Source organism: Ictidomys tridecemlineatus, chromosome X (genome assembly GCF_052094955.1).
Source record: "Ictidomys tridecemlineatus isolate mIctTri1 chromosome X, mIctTri1.hap1, whole genome shotgun sequence".
NCBI classification, from domain to species: Eukaryota; Metazoa; Chordata; class Mammalia; order Rodentia; family Sciuridae; genus Ictidomys; species Ictidomys tridecemlineatus.
In genome coordinates this window covers 32,668,256-32,689,451 of record NC_135493.1, presented here as the reverse complement: position 1 = coordinate 32,689,451, position 21,196 = coordinate 32,668,256, and positions in this window count along the sequence as shown.

Below are 21,196 nucleotides of genomic sequence, written 5' to 3'. Positions count from 1 at the left end.
GCTGGAAATCATAGACAGTAATTTCCAGCATCAGATGTGAAATTGCTCCTTTAAGTGAAAGTGATTTTGATACCTTAAATTTTCATGGTATCTTTCTTTTTCAAAAAACGTTTTCTCAGATGGAGGTTTGCAAAAATTCAGTGTTACTTGTTAGAAGAACCTTGCAAAGAGAATAAATGTCCCAAGGTACACGAACATTTTTTCTTCTTTTTATCAGTTTAGCTTCATATTCTTCACCAACCCCCATGCCCAGCCACCATATACTTCCCCTCTAACAAAGCAAAACACAATATAGGATTCCATTCAAATGAATGCTTCTTTTGAAGTAGAGGAACAAACTCTTCCCTGAATCAATTCTCTTTTCTGGGGATGTCATTATATCCATTCATTTGATTGATTTGCTTATTTTAAAAAAATCAGTAACCATTTTGTTTTTTGCTAAACACTTAGAAAGACCTATAGGATAAAAACATGAGTAAGATACACAAGATTCTTATCCTTATGGAGTCCCCTATTGGTAAGGGATAAGGAAAAGCAAATCATTGAGGGGGAGGGGGAGGGACAGGAAAATAGAGGAAATGCAGAATAAAATTGACTAAATTGTATTATGTTCATGTATGATTATACAACAGTGAATTCTACCTTTATGTATATCTATAAAGCACTACTTTAAAAAAACAATAAATAAATAGAAGTAAAACCAGCATAACAGAGGAAGTGAAACAGGGAAAGGGAGAAAGGAGGGCAAAAGGGAAGTACTAGGAACTGAAATGGAACAAATTATACTCCATGCCTGTGTGATTCTCTCATAATGAATTCCACTATTATGTATGACTATAGTAAAATAATAAAATATTTAAAAAAAAAAAAATAATCAATAATCATAATATTGTGTCAAAAGTGTGAGGATAGGAAAATATAGATTGCTACAGGTAGAGTTTATAGCTGTTGGACCAACATAATAACTGATATCACAGTCTTTGATTCTCAAAAATATTTTTATTTAGATATTAGGTTATATGATCACTCTTGCTATAGGATGTAAAAGGAGAAATATCTGCTCTAGTTCTGGAGATTCAAAAGCATTATGTTTCTTTACTCTTTACCAGAAACAGACTCAATTCCTTGATCTGAAAATCATGTTTCTTTGCTTATTTAAAAATATTCAGAAAAAATATTCTAGATATAAATAGATTGATAGATATAATCTGACCACTGGGCATCATTGGTCCCTCAATATCATTATTAAGGCAATTTATTATTCAATAAATATTTTCATAATTTCATTTACTAAAATATTTATGTAATTATATGAGTATTGATTCATTTTCAAGTATTTTCCCTAAAAGATATAAGCTTTACAAATAGTTTGTTAATTTAGCTGGTGAATACAAGATTCTATTTCCTATACTTGAAACAAAAGAAAAGTTAATCTCTTAATGAAATGATTCCACTAAATTTAGTCTTAAAGCATGGTGTTTGAGAATTTACTATTCAATGTTTCAACTATGCACAGAACACCCAAATACTAATGCCATGTACCTATGTGTAACTTTACTGAGTAATGAAGTTTGCTGAGATATACATTATCTTCTTAGTATATGAAATAGAGTTACTCAGTTTATGAGTGAACCAAGCTAACTTCTAAGCTTAACATGACTTAACATTATTGCTTACATCTTTTTTTTTCTTTTTTTTATGGATGAAACCCCAGTTTACATAGCAACTGTGATGAAAATGAGTTAGGTTGGTATGTTAGAGTGTAGCAAGGCATAAATAGAGGTGGTCTTTCTCTATTGGAGAACTTTTACCTATTTTGCAGATTATAGACTTTTTAAAAAAATTTATACGGAAGAACTTTAGAATTCTGCAGGCTGTACTGTTCTAGGGTAAGTTCTTGGATACTATTATAGTTGGATGTGAGGTGTCCCTCAAAAGCTCAATCAAGATGGGATTGAGTGGTAACTGGAGGCAGGTAGGACATAGCTGGAGGTGGGTCATGGGGGTGTGGCTTTGGGATATATATTTGTGTTTGGCAAGTGGAGATCTCTCTCTCTGCTTTCTGATTATCATGTGAGCTACTTCCCTCTGCCACACTCTCCTGACATGATGTTCAGCCTCATCTCCAGCTCCAGGAAATGGAGCTGGCCTTCTATGAACAAAGACCTCTGAAACTGTGAGTCCTCAAATAAACTTATCCTCTTCTACAGTTGTTCTGATTGGGTCTTTTAGCCACAGTGGCACAATAGCTGACTCAAACAGGTATTCATGTTGAAGGCCTGAATATTCTGATGTGTGTGTCCTTCTAGGTAAAAACATTACTCTGTTATCTCTATAATCTATGATCTGGTCAGTTGTTGGACTATCACAGCAGAGTGGGCATAGAAAATGAGGTAAGTGTCTCTGAATGACCAGCATTGAAAGCTGGCCCTGTGGAAAGAGAGTGGAGGGGCTGACAGGTACAGAATTATAATTTCCCAAGGCTGGAGACTGGGTTCAAATGTCTCCTTGGGTGAACCCAAGGTATGCTGAAGTTCTTCTATATGGATGAGGATGAAGAGGGTACAGGCAACAAAATCTGTGGATAGAAGCTTAATTATATCCCTAATTATTAAGTCCCGAGACCAAAATTTTTGAGAATTTCTATTCTAGATTAATGTCAGATAATGTTGTGTAACTTAGGAATTATGTCTTGAATAACAGGATTGCATACCTAGTTTCAGTTCCTTTCCACTTTGCTTACATCTTAATATGACTCAGTGTTTCTCTGCTTAAGCATGCAAATGCATTTTGTGATATGTAAGTATATGTTCTGTTAGAGTGATATTTGCAATGGAGATACACAGAGTTTTAGTAGTTTTTCCTGGTAATTACTGCAGGTCTAATATACAGTTCTTAGATTGGTGGCCATAATACACTACTGCTACCTGGTGACATCATATTGACTACTCAGCATAAATTTAAGATCCACACCCCCCCCAGCATACTGTGTAGCATGCCTTTGCTAGTTTGAATGAGTGTTGATCAGTACCCATGTTCTATACAATCTTAAAGAGACCATGCTTTATGTAAATGATTCTAAGTGAAAAAAAGTTAGTATACTCATAAAACTGGACAAGAGTAGACAGAAAGACAGAATATTTTAAAGCAAACCCAGTTGATCAAGCCATTACCGAATAACTTTGAAAACAAAAGTTTTTCCATTTGAAGTGACTATGGCATTTAAATATTCTATGTATTCAGTTAAAACAAAAAATCAGCAAGTCATAATACTTCAGAGAAAATGTACTACATTTTTAAGAATCTATTTCATTTTGAATTTTTATGTTTTATTTTCTAATATTTTTTTATTTCAAAGTAAGCATATGTTCACAGAAAGTTGCAGAGACAGTAGACAGAGGTTCCATGCACCCTTTGCCCAGTCCCTCAATGATCAGATATTTGGTAAGCATATTATAATATCAAATCAGAAACTACCATTAGTACTGTGCCATTTTATTACATGTAAGCATCACCACAATCAAGTTACAGGATTATCCTATCACAACAAGGATCCCTTATTCTATTTTTTATAGTTGTACACTGCCTTGCACCAAACCTTTGACCACTTGCTATTGCTAACCTGTACAAACTATTAATTTGTTCATCTTTATAATTTCATCAGTTTTAGAATGATAAATACATGGTATCATACAGTACATGACATTTTGAAATTTTATTTTCATGCAACATAATATATTAGATATCAATGAAATTATTTTATGTTATAAACAGATTGTTCTTTTTATTGCTTTCATTTCTGAGTAGTATTCCATGGTATGGATGTACTGTAGCTAAACTATTCACCTAGTATAGGCTATTTTGTATGAGATAGTACAAATAAAAATGCTATGAACACTTATATTCCAGTTTTTGTGTATACACAAGTTTTCATTTTTCTGGGATAAATGCTCAAGAGGGTGATTTTTTGGATACCAGTTGTATGCATGTTTCATTAAAAAATGGTTAAGCTGTGTTCCAATGTTACTATACCAAGATAAGTGCAGTATAAAAACCTCTCTTTTTATCTTTTTGAACTTGCAGATTGTGGCCTCCATGGTTTCTGATGAGCAATCCTATGTTATTTGAATTGGTGAAGTGTCATTTTTCTCTCTGTTTTCAATATTTGGTCTTTTGTCCTTAGTTTACAGAAGATAGGATTTACTTCTTATATGATTTTTTTTAGATTTATCCTTCTTGATGTTTGCTCAGCTTCTTACATTTGTGGTTTGTGTCTTTCCCCAAGTTTAAGGATATTTCATCTATTATTGCTTAAAATATTTTTAGATCTTCATGTTTTCACCCTTTATCCTAAGAAATGTCAAATATCCTTGACATTGTTCATTTTACCCCAACCTGTTTTCTCAGTTTACATGGAGTAGTTCATATTATTTTAAGTACACCTATTTTTTTTATTTTGTTCCCTCCATTCTCCTGTTAAGTCCATCAAGTTTTAACTATCTGTGTTCTAAAATTTACATTTGACTTTTTTAAAAAAGAAAATAAGAAGTGCCTTGTATTTTCATTGGTTCTTTTTAGTTATATATACCAGTAAAATTCATTTGATATAATTGTATAAGTACATAGTAAAAGTATTTCAGATTCATTCCACTGTCTTTACCTATTCTCCCTCTTTTCCCTTCATTCTACGTTGTCTAATGTACTGAATATAATCTACTCAATATCTGTTTTTCCCTCTTCCCCCTTATTGTTGGTTAGCTTCCACAAATCAGAGAAAACATTCAACCTGTTTTTGGTGGGGGACTGGTTTAATTCATATCTTCTGTTTCTTTCCTGAAAGTTTCTACTTTTTATTTATTTCAAGAATATTTAAAATCACTCATTAAAAAATTAGTATAATGGGTACTTTAAAATACTTTTAGATAATTATAAACCTGTATCATCTTGCTGGCATCTGTTGATTTTTCTCTTCTCATTCAAGTTGAGGTTTTCTGGTTCTTCATAAAAGTAGTGATACTTGGTTGAATACTATACACTTGGGGTATTGTGCTTTGAGATACTGGAACTTGAGTCTCTGTTTTAGCAGACTTCCTCTGACGTGTTCCAATGGAGGGAAAATGTATATCACCTCATCACTGTCAAATGGTGGTTAAATTCCAGATTCCATACTCTGCCTCTGTTGACATCCTGGAATAAAAGAAATGCTTGACACTGCTGGGTGGGGTGGGAGTTTAAGCTCCCTAGGTGACCTCCATTGACAAGGTGGTAAATGGCTTTTTTATTGCTGGGAAGTAATGTCCTGATCACCTGCTAGTGAGATGCTTATGTCAATCTCATTCTACGATGAGAAAGGACATCTCATTAGAATCAAATGAATGTGGAAGCCTAGGTTCCCCATGCAGCCTTTGCTGATGAGGAAAGGTAGGAATGCCCTTTCATTTTTCTGGCATTTGTTTGGAGGAGTTTTGTTCTGTATTCATGATGAGTTCTTCTCCTGGTCCTCTGGGTAGAAACAGTAGGCTTTTCCTATGGCTCTTTTTGTCTGGGCCTGTTAGCATTTCTGGGTTTTCAGTTTCTCCATAAGCCACTCACATACAAACAAGGCAAAACAAAAACACGAGAAACTCAGCACTGTTTTTTCCCTCAAATTCTGGGTTGTCTAAACCATCTTCTTCTATACACCTTTGAGAATTTTCTTACGTTTAATATGTAATTTCTAGGGTTTCCAACTGTACTTAGTGGAAGAAATAGAAAAAAATTATATCTCTTCCATCATTCCAAATAGAGCAATCAGAATCCATTTGACTTTTATGATAGTCACCAAATTATAACCAAGAGTGTATAAATCAATCTATACTGCAGATTTTAACTCAGATAAAACTAATCTTGTTTTCCTTATTTGATTAATGCACAAAAGTAAAATTCTAAAGCTTGGAAATACATAACAGCCTCATACTTTTGAGGACATCTCTCACATAATTTTTGTTTAAAATATCATGCTTCAAGCCGGGCATGGTGATGCACACCTGTAATCCCAGGGGCTTGGTAGTCTGAGGCAGGAGGATTGTGAGTTCAAAGCCAGCCTCAGTAATAACAAGACAGTAAGCAACTCAGTGAGACCCTGTCTTTAAATAAAATATAAAATAGGGCTGTGGATATGGCTTAGTGGTTGAGTGCCCCTGAGTTCAATCCCCAGTACCCCCCCCCAAAAAAAAATCATGCTTCATTATGGTTTGAAACTGCTTTACAAGTAACATTTAGAAAAACACAGAAGCACCTCAGCAGAATAAATCCCTAAGATCTGAGCATGGTGTTGTTTTGTCTTGTTTTGTTTTCATGTAAACATTAACTTACTTTGAAAATTTATCTCCTTAAGAAGGTAAAAGCATCCTTTATTTTTAATTCCAATAGGTTTACCTATCTCACTGACTAGATAGTCCATCTTATATTCTGTTCAGGGAGCTCAAATTTGATTGCCCTGTACTGTGACAAAATTCACCATAGTTAATAAACTAAATAGATAAACTAAATAAAAAGATAAAAAGAAATCTACTATACACACAAAGACATATATTTCATGGAGATTTTTCAAAGTTTCCCCAGCTCATCTTAAACTCTTTCTGAACATCATTTGCTAGGTGTATTATCAAAAGACAATGTATTGTGTACCTTGTGTTGTGATATTCTTTTATTAGTCATGACCACTGTATATTGTTATTTAACTATCTTCTCAGATAGATGGTAAAGTCCTTATAAGCACGAATTATGCATATCTAACAGGTTTTAACTCTTGTTAATCACTGAGAAGTGGTTGCTAATTGACAGCAGGGAATAAATAAATATACACACACACACGTACTAAAATGGGGCAAAAGCAAAATGACCTTTAATTTGCATAACACAGAAAAAAAATGTCTAAAGTCTGCATGCCTATAACTAATCCTTGATGCCATCTTTGGGATGGCAAGACAGTTACATCATTTTCAATTTATTCATGAGGAAATAGAAACCCAGTGAGAAGCATTTGAAGTAATACCTCTGAAGTCTAGCTGACTGGGTGATACTTGCAGTTCTATAGTTTAATAGGCATATTGAACTTAAGTAACTCATTATTCTTTCTGTGCCTCAGTTTCCCCAATTAGAAAATAGAGTTAACTTTAATAGCTCCCTGACATGGTTGGGAAGATGTTAGATAAAACAATGCTTGAAAAGAAATGATAATAGTATCAGTTATTTAGTAAGTTATTGAAAAATATTAATAATTATTAAAATCTCTGATGATTTAACTTGCTTAAGATCACAGAGTGTGAGGAGAGTTGAATTCAAATCCAGATCTTCCTGCCTCCAAATTAAGACTATTTCCCATTTTTCAATTTGTTTGTCAAACACTAATTAGCTTCAAGAACATGAGTTTACTAGGCTCTAGATCTTTCTTTTCAGATCCATTTTGCTTGTTGTTAGATTCTTTCTGGAGTTAAGGTGACTCTTGAGCAAAATTTCCCTAGTACCAACTTCCTAGTGATTGATTTTCAGAGTCAGAATCATTCTTTCTCTGATCTACCTCTTCACTAAGTACATGTAAAGAATATTGAAGGACCACTAAACATCACCTAGAATCTCTCTGCTTACCATCATTGATATTCTGTCTGGATGCTCAGTACTGGTTATGGTACATCAGTCTATTCTTTGCCATTTCACCATTGTTTTACACAGAAAATTGAAGAAAAAGGATTAGTATTCACTGATAAATTTGTTAAAAGTGAAGTTCAAAATCAAAGTCCCAATCAAAGTCTTTAATTATAGAAAAGAATTAGCAAAAAGTGGGATATTCTGGTATCATCACTATCCTAGAACCTGTATCATTTTATATTTATATATATATATATATATATATATAGCTTGTAAAGAAATTAGAACAGTGTCAGTTATTTAGTAAGTTATTGAAAATATTAGTTACTATTAAAATCTGTGATGATTTAACTTGCTCAAGATTACAGAGTGATAAACCTAAATTTGTTGATAAACCTTTATTTATTTTATTTATTTATATGTGGTGCTGAGAATTGAACCTAGTGCCTCACACATGCCAGGCAAGTGTTCTACCACTGAGCCCTAGCCCCAACCCTATAGTTGGTATTTTTAATGTCTTACAGGAAACCATTGATAGGAAGTGTTAGCATATATTAACCAACCAGTTCATATTCCTTGGTATATCCTACACCATGGAAATTTGTCCAATGATCCCATGTTGGCCACATCCAATGGGAATTAAAGGTCATATGTTAAATGAATATGCATGAGAAGGAGATTTGGTGGACAAGAAGAGGAGGAACACTTTTAAAATATTCCCTTTTACAGGTTTATTATATTGGCCAATATAAAAGTATCTCTTATCTCTAATATAAAGAAAAAACAGTGGACAGTAAGGGAAATATTTTTGGCTGGATAATTTCTAATTATGTCTTGAACATCTGCTGAGGTTTCCATGCCCTGGGATCACTCCCCCAGATTAATAAATGTGAAAAAATTTGCAATAAGCCAACCATTTCTAAGAAGTTTTCACTGTATCTCATCCAGTATTTATCCAACAAGGATAACCTTGCCATGTGAGAACACAGCATTCCTCCCCTCTGGAAGATTCAATAACAAGGCACCATCTTGGAAGAAGAGAGACACTTTCACCAGACAAACAGACTTGCAAGTGCATTAATCTTGTACATTCCAAGCCTCCAAAACTGTGAGAAAATAAATTTGCATTCTTTGCAATTTACTCAGTCTCAGATATTTTGTTATAGCACAATAAATGAACTAAGACATGTGACTAACACAATTTATTAATTCTTCAGTGTTTGGACATTGTTATACTTCTGATTATATATTGATAGTTTTTTTGTATTATAATAGCTTTCTTAATATACCTCCTGATGCACATTTATATTAGCTCCTTCAGAGTATATAATAGAAATATAATTACTAGCTCATATGTTAAGCACAGGTGTTACATTACTTGTATGACATTACTAATGCCAAGTGGTTTTCCATGTTCTTATATGAAGGCACACTTCGTTACAATGCTATCAATTAAGTTCAGAAGGGTCTTTGTGGGAAAGAAAATGTAATTCATGTTAATTCCATTACCAACAGCCACATTGAACAACGTACTATAATACCCACTCACCTAGACATCTAAATTCACATCCTATCTAGCTTTATATCTTGTGGCTACAGCTTTATGCAATGTTCGATTATTCAGAAAATCCCACAGTATAAAAAGCCCATAAAAGGCATAACTTATTTTATGAGCCATAATCCCCAAAACAGGAAGAAGAAAAAATGATTGAGAAGAAAACCAATCTAACACCCACTTACCATGCCTTATCCTTTGCATGGCTTGACTATTATTTGTGTATTTTTCATTTTATGACACAATTCTCATTTGTGTAAATGATGATTTTAATGAAAATTTCAAGCAAGCTAAACTATAAGAAAAAAAAACCACAATACATTCACTACCCTGTGGTCTCAATGTGCCCTTCAAAGTCCTTATGTTGAAACTTAGTCACCAATGCGGTAGTATTAAGAGGGGTAACATTTAGGGAGTGGTTAAGTCATAATGATACAGTTCTTATCAATAGGATGAGTAATCTTTTAACAGGATCAGAGGGAACAAGCAATGTTCCCTTTTTTGCCTTCTTTTCCTTTTCCCATATGAGAATATGTCAGGATTTTAAGCCTCCCCTCCCCCCCCCATTCCCTCCTGACCTGCAGGAGAGATTGGGGGAGCATGCCCCGACCAGGACGAACCAAGAAAGGTAAAGGTTGACTGGCCACCTGCACCCAGCCCTCCATCACCGGAGGACAATCAGACGTGCCAGGGAGAACAGTCCAAAGCAGGATCTCATTTATTGAGAAACACACACAGCTAATATAATGTACAGGAACCAATCAGGATAAAGGTCAGCAGGGTGGGGAGAGTTCACATGTACACCCATCCTACAGGCCGTAATGGGAGATAGGAACTGTCCTTGAGGACAGAAGGGTTCTGAGCCTATCCTAGAGGTGGTCCGATTCATCACAACCCATGGCAATGCCTTCTGGCTAATCACCAGGTACTCTCTTAGCCACATGTGGCCCCAGGACTGGGAAGCGGGTAGCAGCCAGCAAGTTATGTTTCCTCTTTTCTAATGTAATATGCCCCACGTTACATCATTCCCTACAAGAATACAATGTTCAACTCCCAGAGGATACAGCAATAAGGCACCATCTTGGAAGTAGAGACTAGCAGTCATCAGACACTTTAGTAGCACCTTGATCTTGGACTTTCAGCCTTCAGAATTGTGAGGAATAAATTACCCAGGCTTAGCTATATTGTTGTAGCAGCAAAATAGACTAAGAATTTCCTTAAGAGAATATTTTATGTTTGTATTCATATATATTGTATACATATATGTATACATATTCATCCTTAAAAACATACAAAATGTTATCATTTATGAAATCATGGCAGTGAATATACAGGTATTTTGTCTATTCTTTTTGTAGTTTAATTTACACATACAAAACCTTTTCATAAAACAAAAAAATCAAAAGCCAATTTATTATAATAATGCAATGTGCATATGAGAAGTATCCAAAATCAAATATGAAAAATAACAATGAAAACCCTTTGAAATTCCCTGTGATCCTATTCTTCCTCTCATCTTTCTTCCTAGAAGTAACCTCTCTCCTGAAGATTTTTGTATCCTTCTTTTTTATGTATTGGCATATATGTATATGTCTCTAAATAATATATAATGTTTTTTGATTTAAACATTTTAAACAAATGAAATCACTTTGTACCATTGTTTCTAAATCCCATATTTGGGTTCTGATATTTATCCATATAGTATACCACTACCTCTTTGTCATTTTCTGTATTATGCAGATTGACAACAATTTATGTATTTATTATCCTATTTATTTGGAAGAATTATTTTCCTTCTCACCCTACTTTTCATTGCTGTAAGAAACACTGCAAAAATATTAGTGGACTTCTATAGATGGATGTGCGTAGAAGTTTTCAAACTTATACCTAGAAGTGAAATGACAGATTTGTAGAGTTATGAATATTATTTACTTTACTACAGGTTACCACTTTGCTCTCAAACATGACTGACAACACTTTTCCAGAAGTATATCAATATTTCTGCTTATTTTTCATCATCAATACTTTATCACAGTACAGAATATGATGCGCTAGGGGACTGAGAAGAGGTTAGAGATTAGGTGAGGTTTGATCATGAAGTGACTATAGAAAATACTAGAGAGCTTTGAGCCTGAGAATCTAGTAAAATATTTTCATCAGGAGAATGCCATTATCAAATTATCCCTTCAAAAAGATCATAGTATGCAATATAGAGGATGGATTGTAGGTTTTATGGAAGGCCCTTAGAGGAAGTAGTTATTACCAGCCAATTTTTCCTCATTTTCTTAAATTCCTTTGTTTTTCTTTCAATGAAAAGAATAAATTCTCCTTTCCACATTAATTGATTTTCCTCTAGTGGTACTTCAAGGTCATAAAGCTCTAGCCTAAAAAGAAAGAGAACAGGTTTTACCTCCTTTGTTTGGCAGTTTTATAAAGGACACATACTGTGTAGAAGAGACATACAGCCTCTGTCAATTGTACAAACCAATAAACACACCTTTATTGCTAATTACCATTTTCTTTTTGTGCTACTGTTTGCCAAATGGCATTGAAAGCTCAAGCACAGATGCTCATTAGCATCCTTCTTGATTTACTGATAATTCAGCACTGACAGTTTAATAAGCATAGGGATCAACCCAAAGATTATTTGTCACCACATTTTTGGGACAGTGCCTTTTCTAACCTCTTGAACTGAACAGCCTGTCCAGTTTTTCAATAATTGTACCAAGAATATGATTGCTTTAAATTTACACTCCATATTTTAATGAAGAGATTCAAACCTATCTCCCCCATTCTTCAGTTTCCCTTCACAATAATCTGTCAGTTTATGAACCTCCTCTCCCAAAAGAAGAAATTGAGGGGTATGTCCAAATGAAACTTATATCATCTGTTACTGAATATAAATAGTAAAATATATAGACTTTTTTTGAGGCTCAATAGAGTTATTAACTGTGGTTTTGCCTATGTAAAACATGGCAAAACATGGAAGGCCAAAAAAGACAAAACTACCTCCATCCAGACCTTTATTTTTAAATATTTTTAGTTATAAATGGACACAATGCCTTTAATTACTTACTTAATTAATTAATTATATTTATTTGTATGTGGTGCTGAGGATTGAATCCAGTGCCTCACATATGCTAGGCAAGCACTCTACCACTGAGCTACAAACCCAGCCCCAAGACCTTTTCTAAAAGCACCTAATTTTATTCATGAAGGCTATATCTTCAGGAATTAATCACCTACAGAAGACCCAATTTCTTAATACTGTTGCATTGATGATTAAGTTTGAACATGAATTTTGGAGGGGACAAAAAATTCAAACCATAGCATCACACATGGAATTCTATAGAGTAAAGAAAATGAGTGAACCAGAGCTAGAAGAAATCATGGAAGAACATATAAAGAATGATTCTCTCCATAGAAATGATAAGACATAAAAGAATTAAACTATATATTTTAAGGGACATATTTGTATATAAAAAACTATGAGAGGAAAGCATTATCATGATGGATACATAGTTTAGGATTTAGTATATTAGTTCCCTTTTTTGGAAGAGGGAAAACTATTAGGCAGCAACATCATAAAGGGAACTTCAAAGAAATTAATAATTTGTATTGCTTAGGATTGATGGTGGATATATGTATGTTTGTTTTTATTATTTAAAATATGCACATATATTTTCTTATATATGTATCTTATAATAAAAATAATTTTAAAACAGTTCTGGTACTACTGCACTTGAGAGGTCTCAGTGAAGATCAGAGGTCCAATGGTCTTTGTTAGAGTCATGGCCTGGTAACCTCCTTTTACCTGAGGGTCTTTGGACACATGATTAAATGTTTTGTCCATGTTTTGAAGGTACTGAGCCATGGCACTATTAGTGCCATGTGCAGTGTCTAAATGGCATCCCTATTCATAATTATCTCATCTTCCCATGACAAAAAAAATCCTAAACTCCATTTTGTACTTTGAGTGTTTTTCTTCTTTCCTTCACTTCTTTTTGTTCTGGGAATGGGGTACTAATTGTATCACACAGGATAGGCAAGCACTCAACCACTGAATGATACACCCAATCCCAGGACTTTCTTATTCCTACAGTTCATTCAAAATGCAAGTCTGCTTAAGTACACATATGGCTCTATTATATGAGTGTGAATGAAGTCATCCTTAGAAAAGGAGGAATATGAGCAGACTGAAGACACTGAGTGTCTGAGCATGGAAAAAGATAAGCAGGAATGGGATAAAAATAAGAATTGGGAAAGTAACACCAAGAGCCTTGTGGACTTCACTATTTTTCCTATATATGATTAGAAAGGGTATTACAATGCTTATTCACTGTAAAACTAGGTATTTATTAGCTTTGTGGTCCTGATGGAGGATATAGGCTTTAGAGGAGCCTCTTTGAATTGATGATTAAGTTTGAACATGAATGTTCAAATGACTCTGTTCAGCTAGGCATGGTGGCAAATGCCTGTAATCCAAATGATTAGAGAGGCTGAGACAGGGGGATCACAAATTCAAACCAGCCTCAACCAGACTCTGTCTCACAATGAAAAAAAATGGGGTGCTGGGGATATAGCTTATCCTTTAAGTGCCCCTGGGTTCAATCCCTGATACCAAAAAGGGGGAAAGACAATGTTCAACCAAGAGCAGTGGCTAGGCTAATCTGGAAAAGTAATAATACAAAATCAATATCTAAAGGAAAGTCACCAGAATGTCCAATGAGCTGGAGTGTGGGTCAGGGGCAAAAATTATAAGGTTAGTTAAGGGAAGAAATTTGAAATTGCAGATAACAAGCAGCAGGTTGGGCTAGAAAATGATAGCACCGACAAATATTAGCAATGCATAGGGTATTAATCTGTCAGAAGTTTAAAGCCTTCCACAAACACCCAAGTGGTATCCGACTAGCAATGTGCTTTCCTGCACTCACTTTTGTTCATTGTGGCATAACTACAGTGAACATTCAGACAAAAATCTGTCATTATTTATTCAATAGTAAAGTTGACTCTAGAGCTACAGACAGAAGGCCCAGTATTCAGCTATATCTGAGGAAAACAAGCCTGGAACCAGTAGTTTGAATTCTGGCACACAAGCTAGCATGAAAGTCACTCCCCATTCAAGGGCCAAGTCTGACAAAATCAAATTCAGTTGCTTTAATTGTCATGCAGCTGGCTTAAAATCATTTGCTTATTATGATGTAATTAGCCTTTCAACCTAATATGTACATTCATAATTGTTCGAAAAAGGTATAAAGTCATGAAATACACTATTTAAATAGTAAATCCAACTCATTTAAAATTTAAAATACAGTTCCTGGCACACAGTAGGCTCTCAACAAATGTTTGTTGAATGGAGTTGAAATTAGGAAATTAAAAGAGATTGTTTGGCTTTCCAACAGTACATTAAATTGAGTACACTATTTCTCAAGATGAAAGGAAGCTAAATGAAAGGAAATGGGTTTATTTGATTGTCTCACATACATAATAACATGAAGTAATATAGGAATTATTTAGATTATTCATCTCAAATTTTGTCTGACATAGACAGATGAATGAAGCTTTGTCTTTATAAATCTGCATTGCTCAGAGAGTGCTTTCAATCCTCTCTTCCCCTCTCTAAATGGAAAAAAACAGAGCACTCAAAACCAAGTCTTGGATTTGTAAATATAGTGTTCCATCTATTTAGCTGTACTTCCTTGGAGAAGATAAGTATAAAGTCATTGCAACAGATTCAAGATGGAGATATGACAAGCTAAATGGCTTCTTAATGTTCCAGCACCTGCTTTCCTGTTTGCTTCTGATTTATGCTGGAGGCTCTTTTTAAAACTCTGCATTCTTCCTAGTTACCACATTATATTTTGGTATCCAAAGAACTAAGTGAGGCTAGGAGAGTTGTTAGAAAACAGATTGTAAGAGGTTTTGGATGTATAGGTAACAAGTTAGATAGAAAGCAAAAGAGATTTACAAACATAATGTTAATATTATAAGAGCTCCTCTCTACTGGGTGACTTTGGTTTCAGTACCCCTCAGCCTCAGCTGGAGTGGCATTTGGAGCTGATTGGTAATAGAGGTACTGTGGAAGTGCCTAACAGACTTCCAATCTAAATATGAGACAAAGAAACTATCTAATTATATTTCTAACTTTATTTATAGGCATGTTAACCAACATAAGACTATAGAAGATACAAAAGAGAATTAAGAAAACCATATTAAATATGCAACTTGATTTTGACAAATAAATGAAACCCCCAATTCTTTTCCTGTAAGCCATGGTTGTCCTGGCAGAATCAAGCACCAAAAGAGATTATAAGATCAAATTTTTATCACTTTACCTTCTTACATTAAATACACTCAAATATGATTTTGCATTCATGTCTGATCAGTAGGGGAATATTAGAAGTACGTGGAGAAATTGATACACAAGAATTTACAAAAGAGGAATGGGAAGAAATTTATGCATAAATGTAGTGATTATTTTTTGTATCTAATATGTCTGACTTTATTAAAGAAATGATCACTTTTTTCTACATTAAGATAATTGTTGTTGGGGCTGGGGATGTGGCTCAAGTGGTAACGCGCTCGCCTGACATGCATGGGGTGCTGGGTTCAATCCTCAGCACCACATAAAAAAAATAAAGATGTTGTGTCCACCAAAAACTGAAAATTAAATATTAAAAAATTCTCTCTCTCTCTCTCTCTCTCTCTCTCTCTCTCTCTCTCTCTTCTCTCTCTCTTTAAAAAAAGATAATTGTTGGCAGTGTGATAATGCATTCAAGGAGACAACATTATTATCAAAGAGACCAGTTAAGAGATTACTGCTACAGTTCAGCCAGGAACTGAGAATGGTCAGGACCACAGTAAATGGTAATGAAGTTTAAGAGAAATAGACAGTTGAGGGAGTTTCATACCTCTGTAGTAGAAGCAAAGGAATTGCATGGTCTGGGGATATGGTTCAATAGTAGAGTACTTGCCTAGCAGGAACAAGGCACTAGGTTTCATCCCCAGCACAGAGAGTGATGAAGCCAGCCTAATTCCATTTTAAGATTGGGAGCCATCTCATCACAAAGTCATGAAAAGTTAATTTTGGTTTTACTATAAATTACTGTGATTTCTAAACTTGTTTGGAATTCCTGCCCATGCCTTGAACTCATCCATGCCTGGATCCCCCTGACCAGATAACAACCTTCTCTGAAACCTCAGCAGTGCCTCATAAATTCTGATATTGTGATCTGAATTTACTCCCTACCTTGACATATCATTCCATTAGATCATTAACCTGCTATCTACCTTTGTATTACGCTTGTCAAAATCCTATTATCTGTAAGTTAAGACACCCCCCTTTGCAACTTTTTTGTGCTATACAACCTTGTTCCTAGAGACCTGGGGTGTTGATCTCTAGCCTGTGTTGGGAGAGATAGCTGCTGATCAGCTCTTCTTTTGTGTACTCAATATAAGCTTGCTTTAATTAGATTTAAAGTTGGAGTTGGTGGCCTTTTCTTTGTGTCAGGGATCAATGAGAGAGAGAGAGAGAGAGAGAGAGAGAGAGAGAGAGAGAGAGAGAGAGAGAGAGAGAGAGAGAGAGAACTAGAGAGAGTAGAAGATAAAAAGGAGTCTAAAACAACACCTAAATTTCAGATTGGAGGACAGAGTAGCACTATGAGTTGAGCATGCATGTAACAAAAGAGTTGGTATGCAGGAAAGAGAGATGCCTAATTTGGGGGAATAATTTCTAAGGTTCTATAGAATAGTAGGGTAACTATAGTTGACAACATGAAACTCTATGTTTCAAAATAACTAGTAGAAAGGATTTTGAATTTCCCCATACAAAAAATGAGGTGATGTATATATTAATTACACTGATATAATCATAATATCTTATGTACATTCATTAGAATATCACACTGTACCTCATAAATATGTAAAACTATTATGTGTCCATTAAAAATTTTTAAAGTATTTTACATGGACACATAGTTTCAAGTGCTGACAAATCAGTATATTAAATGATAGTACAAAGAATTATATTCCCTTATAATTCCTATATGGTACATTTTTTACCATCTTAACATTTTTGAGTTTGGGATATGTTTTACAGTATGTGTGAACACTCAATGTCATTCTTTAGTGCAGAGTTCTCTCAAAAACTGCTAGATCACTAGTTCACTTTACCCATAATTAGAATTATACTCAATGATACAAGACTGAAATCTTTTCTTTAAGATCAGCAAAAGATAAGGATACCTATTTTTGCTTTGATTCAACAGTATTGAAATTTATAGACAGAAAAATTTAGCAAATGAAAGACAGAAAATGCAGAAAAATTAGAAATAAATATAATGCTCTTTTCCCAAAAATTACATGTTCTTCTAGACAGAAATATCCCAACCATTCACTCACCTACACATGTGAACTGTTAGAACTAGTTAGAATAGTAGGTACAGTACATAAAGACAGTACACAAAAATCAATTGTTTCTCTGCACTAACAACAATCTGAAAAAAAGGGGAGAGAGAAATTCCACCTACAATAGCCTCAAAAAATAAATTACTTAGGTATTAACCAAGAGGATGAAATATTTGTACTCTGAAAACTATGGAATATTCTCAAAGGAAATAAATAATTATTAATAGTAAATGGAAAGATATCCTATGCTCATGGATTTGAAGACAGTACTGTATATAGTAAGATTACTATCCAAAGGGATCTAGAAATTCAATGCAACTCCTATCAAATTACCATTGATGATTTTTGTAGAAGTTGAAAAATCCATTCTACAATTCATATGAAATGTACATATTATCAGTATCATGAACAGAAAGGCCAAAACAATCTTGAAGAATAGAAACAAAGTTGGGGGCTGGGGATGTGGCTCAAGCAGTAGCATGGTCGTCTGGCATGCCTGTGGCCCGGGTTCGATTCTCAGCACCACATACAAAGATGTTCTGTCTGCCGAAAACTAAAAAATAAATATTAAAAATTCTCTCTCTCTCTCTCTCTAAAAAACAAACAAACAAACAAACAAAGTTGGAAGACTCACACCTCTTGATTCCAAAACTTACTACAAAGCTACAGTAATCAATAAGAACTGTGTTACCTTTAAGCCAGTAACACAAGACCTGTATTTTATGGGAATACAGGTCTTATGTTACTGGTTTAAAGACAGACATAAGACCAATGTCATAGAATACAGAGTCAAGAAGTAAACTCTTGCTCTACCATTGAGCTACAGTTCCAGTTTTTGTATTTAATTTTCTAAATTTAAACAAGGCCATCAATTCTACCACCCATTTCTTGGCCCAAATCCCCCAAATTTTCACTTCATTTTTGCCTTAATCTTGTCTCCATCTTCCAGTTCACCTGGGAACCTGACCTGTATCTCTCTCGCATTCCCATCTACACATTTATCTTTTTGCCTATTTGTGTTCTCTAGTTTGACCTTATCATTTTCTAGAAATACCTGGTAGCAAAAATCATACATTTTTCTGAATACAGCTGGATCCTTGGAACCCTACAACTTGTTTGCACTGTTCATAAACTAGAAACCCTATTTGATTATTTGAATGTGTCAAGTGTTCCTAGCTTATACATATACATGCTATTTCTAATGACTCACCTGTTTTAACCTGGCCTTTGCCCAAATCAAACTCCTATTCATCAATCATATCTCAGTTTCAAATGTCACTTACACAGAAAATTTTCCCCAGACCTTCCTTCTCTTGTTTTTAAATTATCTCCTGTTAAGAAGTCTAAAAGGCTCCCTCCCTTCTCTCTCTTCCTTCCTTCCTTTATTGGGATTGAACCCAGGGTTGCTTTGCCAGTGATCTACATCCCCAGCTCTTTTTGTTATTTTGAGACAGGATCTCACTTAGTTGTGGCAACTGGTCTCAACATGCGATCCTCCTACCTCCGCCTCCAGATTTGCTGGAACTACAGGCATGTACATAATTACCAGCATTTTTCCTTTATAATACATCACAGTTTACATATATTTGCTTGTGTGATTATCAAACTTGATAAGGGAAGGGACCATATCTGTCTTATTTATAATTTCATCATTGATACATAGTATAGGTCCCAGCGCAAATTTTGGTTGAAGAGATGAATGAAAAAAATATGTAAGTATCACCCAAATTATCTGTTATTGTCCCATTTCCTGAAAAGATTTGGAAATCCTACTGTTTCTCCTGAATATCTTAAACCCCATAGTATGGGATCCTAGTACTGCCAGAATCTGTACAGACCCAGAAAATTTGGCTAGCTGATTCCCATTAGCTATACTAAAAATATCAGGAAGTTGATACATATACACTCATCCAATAACATTGCCCTCAACACTATCACTAGGGTAAAAAGTTGGGACTATCCCTCCTTGTCCATGGTAATCCCTTCCCATTTCGTACAATGTGCCCATTTCAGACTTTAGTCTCTAATTTGTTATTGATATATATTTTGGCTTCTAATATTTTTTTTAGGAGTGAGTGGGAGCTGCTGGTAGTGGATGTGCAGTTTATCTATACACTCTTCTACAGAGGACACATTGAAATCATTCCTTTCCTTCTGCCTATCAGAGAAGAATCAAAAAGCTAAGATATTGAGTTCAATTTTATTTAAGCTTTGCACATATTAATTCAAGGGAAATTTTACTATTGTTTCAAATGATAGTATTCTAGGAAATATACTTGTAATGATCTTTCACTATGCTAATATACCAATTCATCTATTATAAATATGTCGTCCTCCTGCAAAACAGCCATCTCTATATCTTTTGGATTGGTTACACAATTGTTCATCTGAGACAATATGATGAGGCTTCACTTTTATGAATAAGTAGTGACAATTGCTAAGTTCCAACATAACATCCTACCTGTCCCTTGACCTAGGCAATCTGTAATTTGCAGCAGTATCACTTTCACCATAAATTTATAAAATATTGGAGCTGGACCAGATTGCAAATATTAACTAATAGAATCATTTTATTTTACAGTTGAAAAGACTGAGGCCAAAATGATATACTCACTCTGGGCCAAGTAATACTAGGATTCTGCCACCCCACATTATATCTCATAGCTATTAAATTCGTTACTTTAAAAATGTTCATCTTCCCTGTATAACCCAACAATTGTTCACTCATTTCTTCTCCCTTTTGAGGTCCAGGCAAAAACTTCTAAGTTATCTCTGTATAAGTTCTATGGCTAGCCATAATCCTCCCCTAATATCTCACCAATTTTATTGTCTGGGTTTTTAGCCCCCGTCTCCTCCTGACCAGCAGGAGAAGAGGGAAAAGCACGCCCCAACCAAGACAAGCCAAGAAAGGTAAAGGTTGACTGGCTGCCCACACCCAGCCCTCCCTCCCTCCCTCCCAGGAGGACAATCAGAAGTGCCAGGGAGAACAGTCAAGGCAGGATCACCTTTAATAAGGAAGTACATACGGCGGCTTATATACTGCATGGGAGCCAATCAGGATAAAGGTCAGAGGGGTGCAGCAAATTCACGTATACACCCATCCCATAGTCTGAAAGGGAAGGCACGAGCTGTCCACGTGGGCAGAAGAGTCCTGGACCTATCCTGGAGGTGGTCCACCTCCTCCATCACTGCCCTAGAACCACCTCCTGGCTGATTGCCAGGAGCCATCCCAGCCACATGTGCGGCCCCAAGACCGGGAAGCGGGCAGCCACGCTCTACATCTTCCCCTTTTCATTTTATTAGCAGGTGTTTGCCTTACTCAAGGGAGTGCCTGTCTTAGGTTGTCCCCCTCTTGGGATCTTACCCGTCATTGACTACCACTCTAGCTCTTTGGGCAATCCTACCTGCAGGGCCTGATCAGGCCCAATGGGAAGCCTCAAGGAAGAGAGATGGCTCTGCTCCCGACTTACATCTGCACATCCCGGTAGGGGCTGTGGCCAACCTCATAGGGTTCACAGTCATTATCTTGTAAGATGGCGTATTGCTGCCCGACCACCATCAGTTGAACAGCTCTGGCTCCATCCTTGAGAAACTGGAGGAGCCCAG